The sequence below is a fragment of the Symphalangus syndactylus genome, chromosome 9 (assembly GCF_028878055.3).
Source record: "Symphalangus syndactylus isolate Jambi chromosome 9, NHGRI_mSymSyn1-v2.1_pri, whole genome shotgun sequence".
NCBI lineage: Eukaryota > Metazoa > Chordata > Mammalia > Primates > Hylobatidae > Symphalangus > Symphalangus syndactylus.
In genome coordinates this window covers 11,487,161-11,495,759 of record NC_072431.2, presented here as the reverse complement: position 1 = coordinate 11,495,759, position 8,599 = coordinate 11,487,161, and the positions used below count along the sequence as shown (strand labels likewise).

Below are 8,599 nucleotides of genomic sequence, written 5' to 3'. Positions count from 1 at the left end.
GCAGTGAGCCGAGATCGCGCCACTGCACTCCAGCCTGGGTGACAGAGTGAGACTCCGTCTCAAAAAAAAAAAAAAAAAAAAACCTTAGTCTAGCTCTCTAGTACTCCCAGTCCGTACAAGAAATTAGACCTTTCCAGGCTACAAGAAACCCTTAACTCTCATTCTTGTCTCTGGAGCCTGTTAAACACCACCCTTACAGGAATACAAGAGGCCTCTCCTAGTAATCCAACCAACTGTTGGATGTGTCTCCCCTTGCATTTTCAACCATATGTCCCAGTCCCTGTCCCCGGACAGTGGAACTTACCCACCCCAGTCCTAAACACCACCAAATCAATCGGTCCCATAGTCACCAATTTACCAGCCACAAAGGCCTCAAATCTCACATGCATAAACTTCAGCATGACTCTCAGTAAGAACACCTCCTGACGTCAGTCCTAGATATCAGTAACCTCAGGTTTCACTTGTCTAACTTCAGGCATCTTTTTCATCTGTGATAACACAGCCTATCGATGCCCAAATGGCACTCCAAAAGAACTATGCTTTCTCTCCTTTCTAGCACCTCCCATGTCCATATATACAGAACAAGAGTTACACTGTCTTCTTATACCCCAATCCCACCACACATGAGCCCTTATTGTCCCTTTTATTGTAGGAGCCGAAATATTGTGCAGGCTTGGGACTGAAATTGGAGGTATAACCTCCTCCACCCAATTATATTATAAATTATCACAAGAATTAAATGATGACATGGAATGAGTTGCCAACTCCCTAGTGACCCTACAAGCCCAGCTTAATTCTCTAGCTGCGGTAGTCCTCCAAAACTGAAGAGCCCTAGACATATTAACAGCTGAAAGAGGAGGAACCTGCCTCTTCATAAGAGAAGAATGTTGCTATTTCGTTAAACAGTCAAGAATCATTACTGAAAAGGTCAAAGAAATAAGAGAATGGATAGAAAGTAGGAAAAAGGAGCTTGAACACTCAGGACCCTGAAATATGTTTAACCAATGGATACCTGTGACAGCCATCCTACTATTACTAGTCTTTGGGCCTTTCATTTTTAACCTCCTTGTCAAATTTGTTTCCTCCATGATCGAGGCCATCAAGCTACAAATGGTCTTACAAATGGAAACTCAAATAAGCTCAACTTACGGCTTCTACCGAGGACCCCTGTCTCAACCTGCTGGTCCCTCGACTGGCCTAAAAATTTCCCCTCTGGAGGACACAACTGCAGGGCCCTTTCTTTGCTCCTAAGCAGCAGGAAGTAGCCAGAACAACCACCGCCCAGTTCCCAACAGCAGTTGGGGTGTCCTGTTTAGAGGGGAGACTGACAGGAGGTGCCAGCTGGGCTTCCCCGGTCAAGTAGGGGCTCAGAAAGCTGTGAAACTCACGCATTTCCTGCATCAGGACTTACTTCAGTCCTGGATGAATAATATTGAAGACATATGCTTAAAATATTCCTAACACCAGGATTTGTGCATGTGATTTCTTCCCCAAGAAAGCTATAAACAGTGAAAATTTTGCTGTAAGTTTCCCTGTGTCCTCTCTCCCTTCCCCCTCCCCCAAAACTAAAAGGTATGTTAACTGCCCATTTTTCTGGGACCAGTAGACCTTATCTATACTCCCAGTTCCAATTCCTTGTAAACCTACTTTGTAAAGTCCTGTGAGATCCTGTCTCCTTTGCCATGCCACTGCAAGCTCATAAAGTAGATAAAACCTAAGTTGCAATTCCGGTTTTCCTCAAAATCTAAGACATGTCACAAAATAATCTGCTGCCTTTGTTTCTTGCTCTGGTAACCTCTTCCTGCCACAGGTATTTCCTGACTTAAAGAGTTTAAAAGACAATGGTATAATCTAACTCTGGCTACCCGTTCGGGACCCCTTCCACGCTGTGGAAGCTTTGTACTTTCACTCTGCTCAATAAAGCCTACAGCTTCTTCTCTCTCTCAGTCTGTGTCTCTATCACTCCACTGCGGGCGGCCGCCACACCAATTCTTTGGCGTGGCTAGGCAAGAACCTTAGGCATTACAGTATTACTGTCAAGTTGACCATAATTTATTACAACTTCAATGTTTAAACCACATTTTGACGACTGTCCTCAAGAACTTCAGAATTTAATCACACATCATACTTACCAGAGAAACAGAGGCCCTCAGATATAAATTCTGTCAACTTCATATTCCAGAATTAGTAACTTTTAAAATTTTCTTTTGGTTCTCGCCGGAGAAGTGCTACTAGTTTTTGCCGAAAATGAGGTTTTCATGTTGCCCAGGATTAAAACAACTCCTAAATTTTAGGGAAAAGCCTTAGTCTCTGAATCCTTACCTCTAGAATTATTCACTCTGCCCCTCTCCTAGGTCTTCTGTCTCTGCATTGAAGCAAGAGTCCTCCCATGGCCACAAGATCCTAGTTTACCACCCATCTCTTCTTTATATAGCCAAGATTCCTGAAAAGTACACTTGCTTTTCTTTTGTTTATTAGATTGTTCTTGGCCACAACACTGCTTTACCAATGCCATTATGTTAATCACCTAAAATATTTCTGTAAAGAATTATTTAATTAACAACATGAATACATACTACTGTTTATTGATTTTACCTTCTTTCTCAAATACCAACATAGTCTTGCTATATTCCAAGCACTTTAAAAGTTTTAACTCATGTAATCTTTTGATAAAGAGTGTAATCAACCCTATGAGGTATGTACTATTTCTGTTCCCCTTTACAAATGATAAAATAGTCACTGAGAAGATCCATAACTTTTCTAAGGCCACACAGCTAGCAAGTGGCAGAACTAGAATTTGAACATTATCATCTACTTCTACAGCGTTAGCATCTACTTTTAGCTACCTTTTAAATATTAGCATTTTATAATGTTTAATAATATTTTAAATGCAATCAATAGATAAATGTAAATATCTTCTTTATTCGCCCTTTATCTCCCCAAAATAATAAACATTCTCTCAAATATGCCACCTTCCATTCTATGAATGTTTTATATTATTACTAATCATGTAAGTGTCCATAAAATATACTTTATATAAATACTATTATATTTTCTAAAATAGTTTGCAATGTATTTTTCCTTGCTCATTATCCAAAGATAAACTCTAATGCACATTATGACTCATCTTTCTCATACATTCATTTTCAATACTATATTGTTTCTGTAGTACTAGAACATATTTTTCTGTTTTACTGTTTGTGTCATTCCCTTTTTTTTTTTTTTTTTTTTTTTGGCACACGTAGCTGAGGTTTTTGTTGGGGAAAAAAAAAATTGAATTGTTTTGTAGCTGGAGGCATAGGCAGGGGGGCTACCCCAGGCAGTAAACTCCCCAGCCAGTGGGCTGAGGGCTAGAGCTGAGCCTCAGGTGGGTCTCCTGTTCCCTGTGCTCCCCTGCACAGTGGCCTCTCTCAGGGGCTCTGGGGCAGCTGCAGGAGGGGTATACTGAGAGGGTCTGCTATGGTTGTTCACTTGGGGCAGGACGTCAGAGGCCTCGGACACTCGCTTCCCACCGCGGGTCTCCATCTTCACAACCACGGCCCTGGTGGAGCTCGTGCAGTTGAAGGAGCTGGAGCCCAGGCGTAGCTGAGGCCGGGAGTTTTGAGGTCCCCATAGGCTGAGCTCAGGGCATCTGCATAACCGCTAGCGGTCTTCCTATGGATACTCATGTTCTGCAATCCAGACTCCAGCAGGCTCTCCTCGTCCTCCAGCAGCTTCCTGTAGGTGGCGATCTCCATGTCCAGGGCCAGCTTGATGTTCATCAGCTCCTGGTACTCGCCCGCAGCTGCTGCTCCAAGTCCTGCTTGGCCCGCTGTAGGGCAGCCACTAGCTCGGACAGCTTGGCCTTGGCATCTTTAACAGCCAGCTCCCTGCGCTGCTCGGCAACTGTGATGGCGGCCTCCAGGGAAGACCTCCGGCATTTGAGGCCCTCAGTCTCAGCCTGGAGCTGGCTGATGTTCCGATTCATCTTGCAGTTCTCAGTCTTTGAGAGCTGCAGGTCATCCCCGTGCTTCCCAGCCAGCGTCTGCAACTCCTCATACTTGATCAGGTACACGCTCTCAGCCTCAGCCCTGCTGCGCTTGGACAGCGTCATTGCAGAGGTCAAGCAGCAGTCCGACAAGATTGCCAAGAGCAGCAGGGCTGAGGTGCGGCTGTTGTCCATGGACAGCACCACAGGCGTGTCCCAGATCTGGGATACGGTTAATTGCCACAGCACTATTTGCTAAAGAGTCTATAAAATGTCCCATATGTCTTTCAGCAGTTTTAAGTAGTTTATGCACTTCAACGGCATAGATGCTATAGTTTTTAAAAATATATATATAATCATTTGAAATTTATTTTCCAATCATTTAGTTTTGTGAATTTTGAATTTAAAAAAATGTTCTTTAAGACCCCTCCTTAACGGTTGATAGATTCAGCAAGTAACAATATAAGATGTTCAGATAAATTTAAATTTCACATAACAATACTTTTCCCCTGTAAGCATGTCCTAAATATTGCATGGGGCATGATTCTAATAAAAAAGTAATTATTTATATGAAATTCAAATTTGTCTGGAATCCCTGTACTTTATCTAGCAACTCTATGATGATTAAAACAAAAGTAGAGAACTAAAATTTATTTTAGTACTTCCTATTGATAAAAAATAAAATTAGATGTTAATTATAGAAAGTTCACAAAGCTAAAAATTTAGAATAAATTTGAATGGTCAAACCTCAATACTATTTTATTGTGAATTTGCAGCATTTACTGCTTAATTTTCATTGATCTTTTGAGACATCCTATATATGTTCAGTTCTCTGAATTTGTATTTCATTTCTGTTCTGCAAACCTTTGATCTTGCCTTTTACCAAATTCAATTTTTTCTTCTTTTTTAACGATAAGTATATTTTGTCTATAATTGCCATGTGTTTGAAGCAAAGGGGCTGCATAAAATGAATTCATCCAAATGTATTAATCAAAATTCACTCATGAATAACTAATTGCCCAATCTAGTAACAATTTGACTCCTTATTTTCCTATTCTTTAGGAAGTATTTGACATTTCTGGCCGGGCGCAGTGGCTCATGTCTGTAATCCCAGCACTTTGGGAGGGCAAGGCAGGTGAGTCACTGGAGATCAGGAGTTTGAGACCACCCTAATCAACATGGTGAAACCCCTTCTCTACTAAAAATACAAAAATGAATTGGGTGTGGTGGCACACGCCTGTAATCCCAGCTGCTCAGGAGGCTGAGGCAGGAGAATCTCTTGAACTTGGGAAGCGAAGGTTGCAGTGAGTTGAGATAGCACGACTGCACTCCAGACCAGGTGACAGAGTGAGACTCTGTCTCAAAAAAAAAAAAAAAAAAATACATATATATATACACATACATATGTATATATATATATATATGTGTATATATATACACATATATATGTATGTATATATATAATTTCTGACCACTCCTAGTTTATAAGGCTATTTCTTTTGCTTTCTTCTGCCTTCCAGTAGCTTTCATTTCTCTAATCTTCTGCCCTTTTATTATGTTTATTATGTCCATTCAGATCTCCCACATCTATAATCTCAAGGATTTTGTCCCTAGCAGTGTTACTTATTTTTTAAAATAATCCCCTTCTTCATAAATGAGCTCATCAGATTTGCAGCATAAATTAAACATACACATTGGCAGCCCTTACTGTATTGTTCCAGTACAGCCCTTTCTCTACATTAGAAGTATGATTTGACACACATGTCTAACAGTCTCTGAACAGCCTTTATTAGATTACACTTAATCTGTTATTAATGGAAGTGCTTATCTTACCCTACTTCTGTTTAAATATTTCACCTGTCCCGGTTTCTCTATCTTGATAGTGGATAACGACCACTCACCAGAATTGCCCAAATCAAATATACAAAAGGAAAGAGTGTCTTCTTGGTAACTGCTCTCAAATTGAGCACAATTTTTATTAATTCAACCTCCTAATTATTTTTCCAAACGATCATTTTTTTATTCCTCCTCTAATGTGTCTTATATGTTTTATTCCAAAATTCATCCTTCAAAAATTGCATTAATTACTGCAGTATTTCCTAACACAGCTCCTTGGCTTTAGTTTTACTTCCCAGAGAAGAGTACTTCTCTCTTTGCCAGATTGAAGTTTTTTAATAAAATCGGATCATATGCACAATCCTTTAATTGACTTTTTGTGTGTCATGCAAAGCCATTCATAGTCTGGCACATGCCAACTTTTCCAAATACATCTACAACTTACCAAATGGATAGTGTTTGAAGCCTACTAAATTTTATATTCAACTATCAAACAATCTGGGGTCTCTCTTATTATTCAAACTATTTGTTTCCCCTGTCTAACAGGAACACTTCTGCTGAATTATACTGCCCTGTTTCAACGAAATCAGATTTAGCCTGTGATTTCCTTTGAACACTGAAAAATACATAGATGTAATACACGTCACTTTTCGGCAAAGCTATATAGAAGTTAATTCTTGAGTCTGCCATATGTCTTTTTCCTCTACCACAAAGTTGTTCCATCTATCTTGGTCCCTGAGCTGTAGCTGAGCCACAACGATAATAAATATTACTAAGAAATAAATTTTTGTTGTAACTTACTATAATGAGAAGATCATTATTCAGCATAACAACCCAATTTGGTGCACTGATACATTGCTCGTGTTCTCTCATGACTCTGCTCTAGAATGAACTGGATGTTTTGCTTAGAGGCTAGTTGTATGCTTGATATCTAATACTACTCATAATTGATACACCAAGTGAGGCATCATGTCTTCCAATCTGATCTGTGGTCTTTCCTGTATTATTATACTGACCTCTATTTTAGAATACATTATACTAGTTTATAAATTTCAATTATCTATATTCTCCTTTTAAGTCCCTTCAGAGCAAGATCTTTCCTGTTTGCATATAACTAATTCTTGTTGTGATTAGCACAACATATATGAGGGACTTCAAAAAATTCATGAAAATGTTTATGATGAAAAACTATGCATGGTTTTCAAAAACAATTTGCACCAAAATAAATTCATACTAGCTTTTAAAAACAAGTCTGAACAAGATCTGGTTTGAGGCACTAAAAAGTATAAATCAACAGTTTGAAAAGAGCCCCTATCAAAGCAACATGAATTCTGCTAAAATTGAAACAAGAACAAACATGAAATTTATGGTGAAGCTTGGGTGAAAGAATGGTGAAATCATTGATGCTTTACAGAAAAGTTTATGGGGATAATTCCCTAAAGAAATCAGTACTTTAAAAATGGATAACCTGTTTCAGGAAGGGACAAAACCCCATTGAAGATGAAGCCCACAGAGGCAGACCATCCACATCAACTTTGGAGGAAAAAGAAACTTGTTCTCAAAATCTTGTATAATCAATATATATTAGTTTAAATAATAAAGGTATCAACTAGCAGTATAAAGATAGAATTATTTTCACATGTATTTACATCTCTTGAGGTTAAGAGATTGAGACCAGATTTTCTGAGAAAATAGGCAAATAAACAGAGAATCAGAGACTTGAATCTTAATATATTTCCAAATCTTGATTTTTTTTCTCCCAATACTCCAAGACTGATATTTGGGTCAGCAGTCAGTGAGAAATTCTTATCTGTAAATAACAATTTACAGACTGTTATTGAATAGTTATTATTGTTATTGAATTGTTAATAGAAATAGTTAATAAATAGCAATCTTTATCTGTAAATACTTACTCTTGGAGTAAGTAACTCACTGAGGAGTGTTCCAGAAAATGTGGTTGTTTTCCTTATTTGCCAAAATGTAAAAATACAGAGAAGATCCTGTGATCCTAAAATATTCACAAAACAGCCCTTCATGATGAGCTTCAACTCAATACAAAAGGGAATTATCAACAATAAAAGCAAAGAGCAATTATCTCCATAATTTTGTGAATGCCATCTAATTTGAATCTGTAATGGACAGCAAATGAAATTATGCTCAATGTAGTTCCTGAAACTTTGTTTCCCATCCTGTATGTCATTCAGTAAATGGGAATTGCATTCATCCTGCCTAATTTTATTTGAATTATTCTACTTCATATGTCAAAATCAGTTTTTAAGACCTATAATTTTTAAATTTAAGCTATGACATACATACAGTTTCTTACTTTTCTATTCTCACTGACATTGCCTTAAAGCAAGTCCTGTACTTTTCATCCTCGATGAATGAAATCATCTTTAAACTTATTTCTTAACTTCCAAGTTATCCACTTATTTTCAACAAATTATGTTCTGCAAATGTCAGTTTCACATAGTCTCCCAAACGTTATCATTTGCTATAGTTGACTGAAAACAAATTCTTATGCTTTCTTTGTGTGGGTAAAATTGATAATTCTTCTGGAGGGAAATCTGGAGAGACTGGATAAACCTGGTATACTTGCCAAATGATTTAAGATCCCAATCCCATCTCAAATTACTCGAAGTTGATGGAATAATATATTAATAGGTATGAAGGTGCTATAATGTGACAGAGAGAAGTGATAAGTTTGAGTAAGACAGCATAGGGTTCTGGTTCCTGACAATAAGGTAGACCAGCATAGACTTCAGCTTTTCTTCCAAAAAAATAAATCCAGGGGCC

At 38.3% G+C, this 8,599-nt stretch overlaps 1 pseudogene; it reads right to left on the bottom strand.

The window, feature by feature from the left end:
* Positions 1-3,363: 3,363 nt before the first annotated feature.
* The window catches only part of LOC129490612 (keratin, type II cytoskeletal 8-like), a 29,476-nt pseudogene continuing 24,240 nt past the window's right edge, over positions 3,364-8,599 (bottom strand).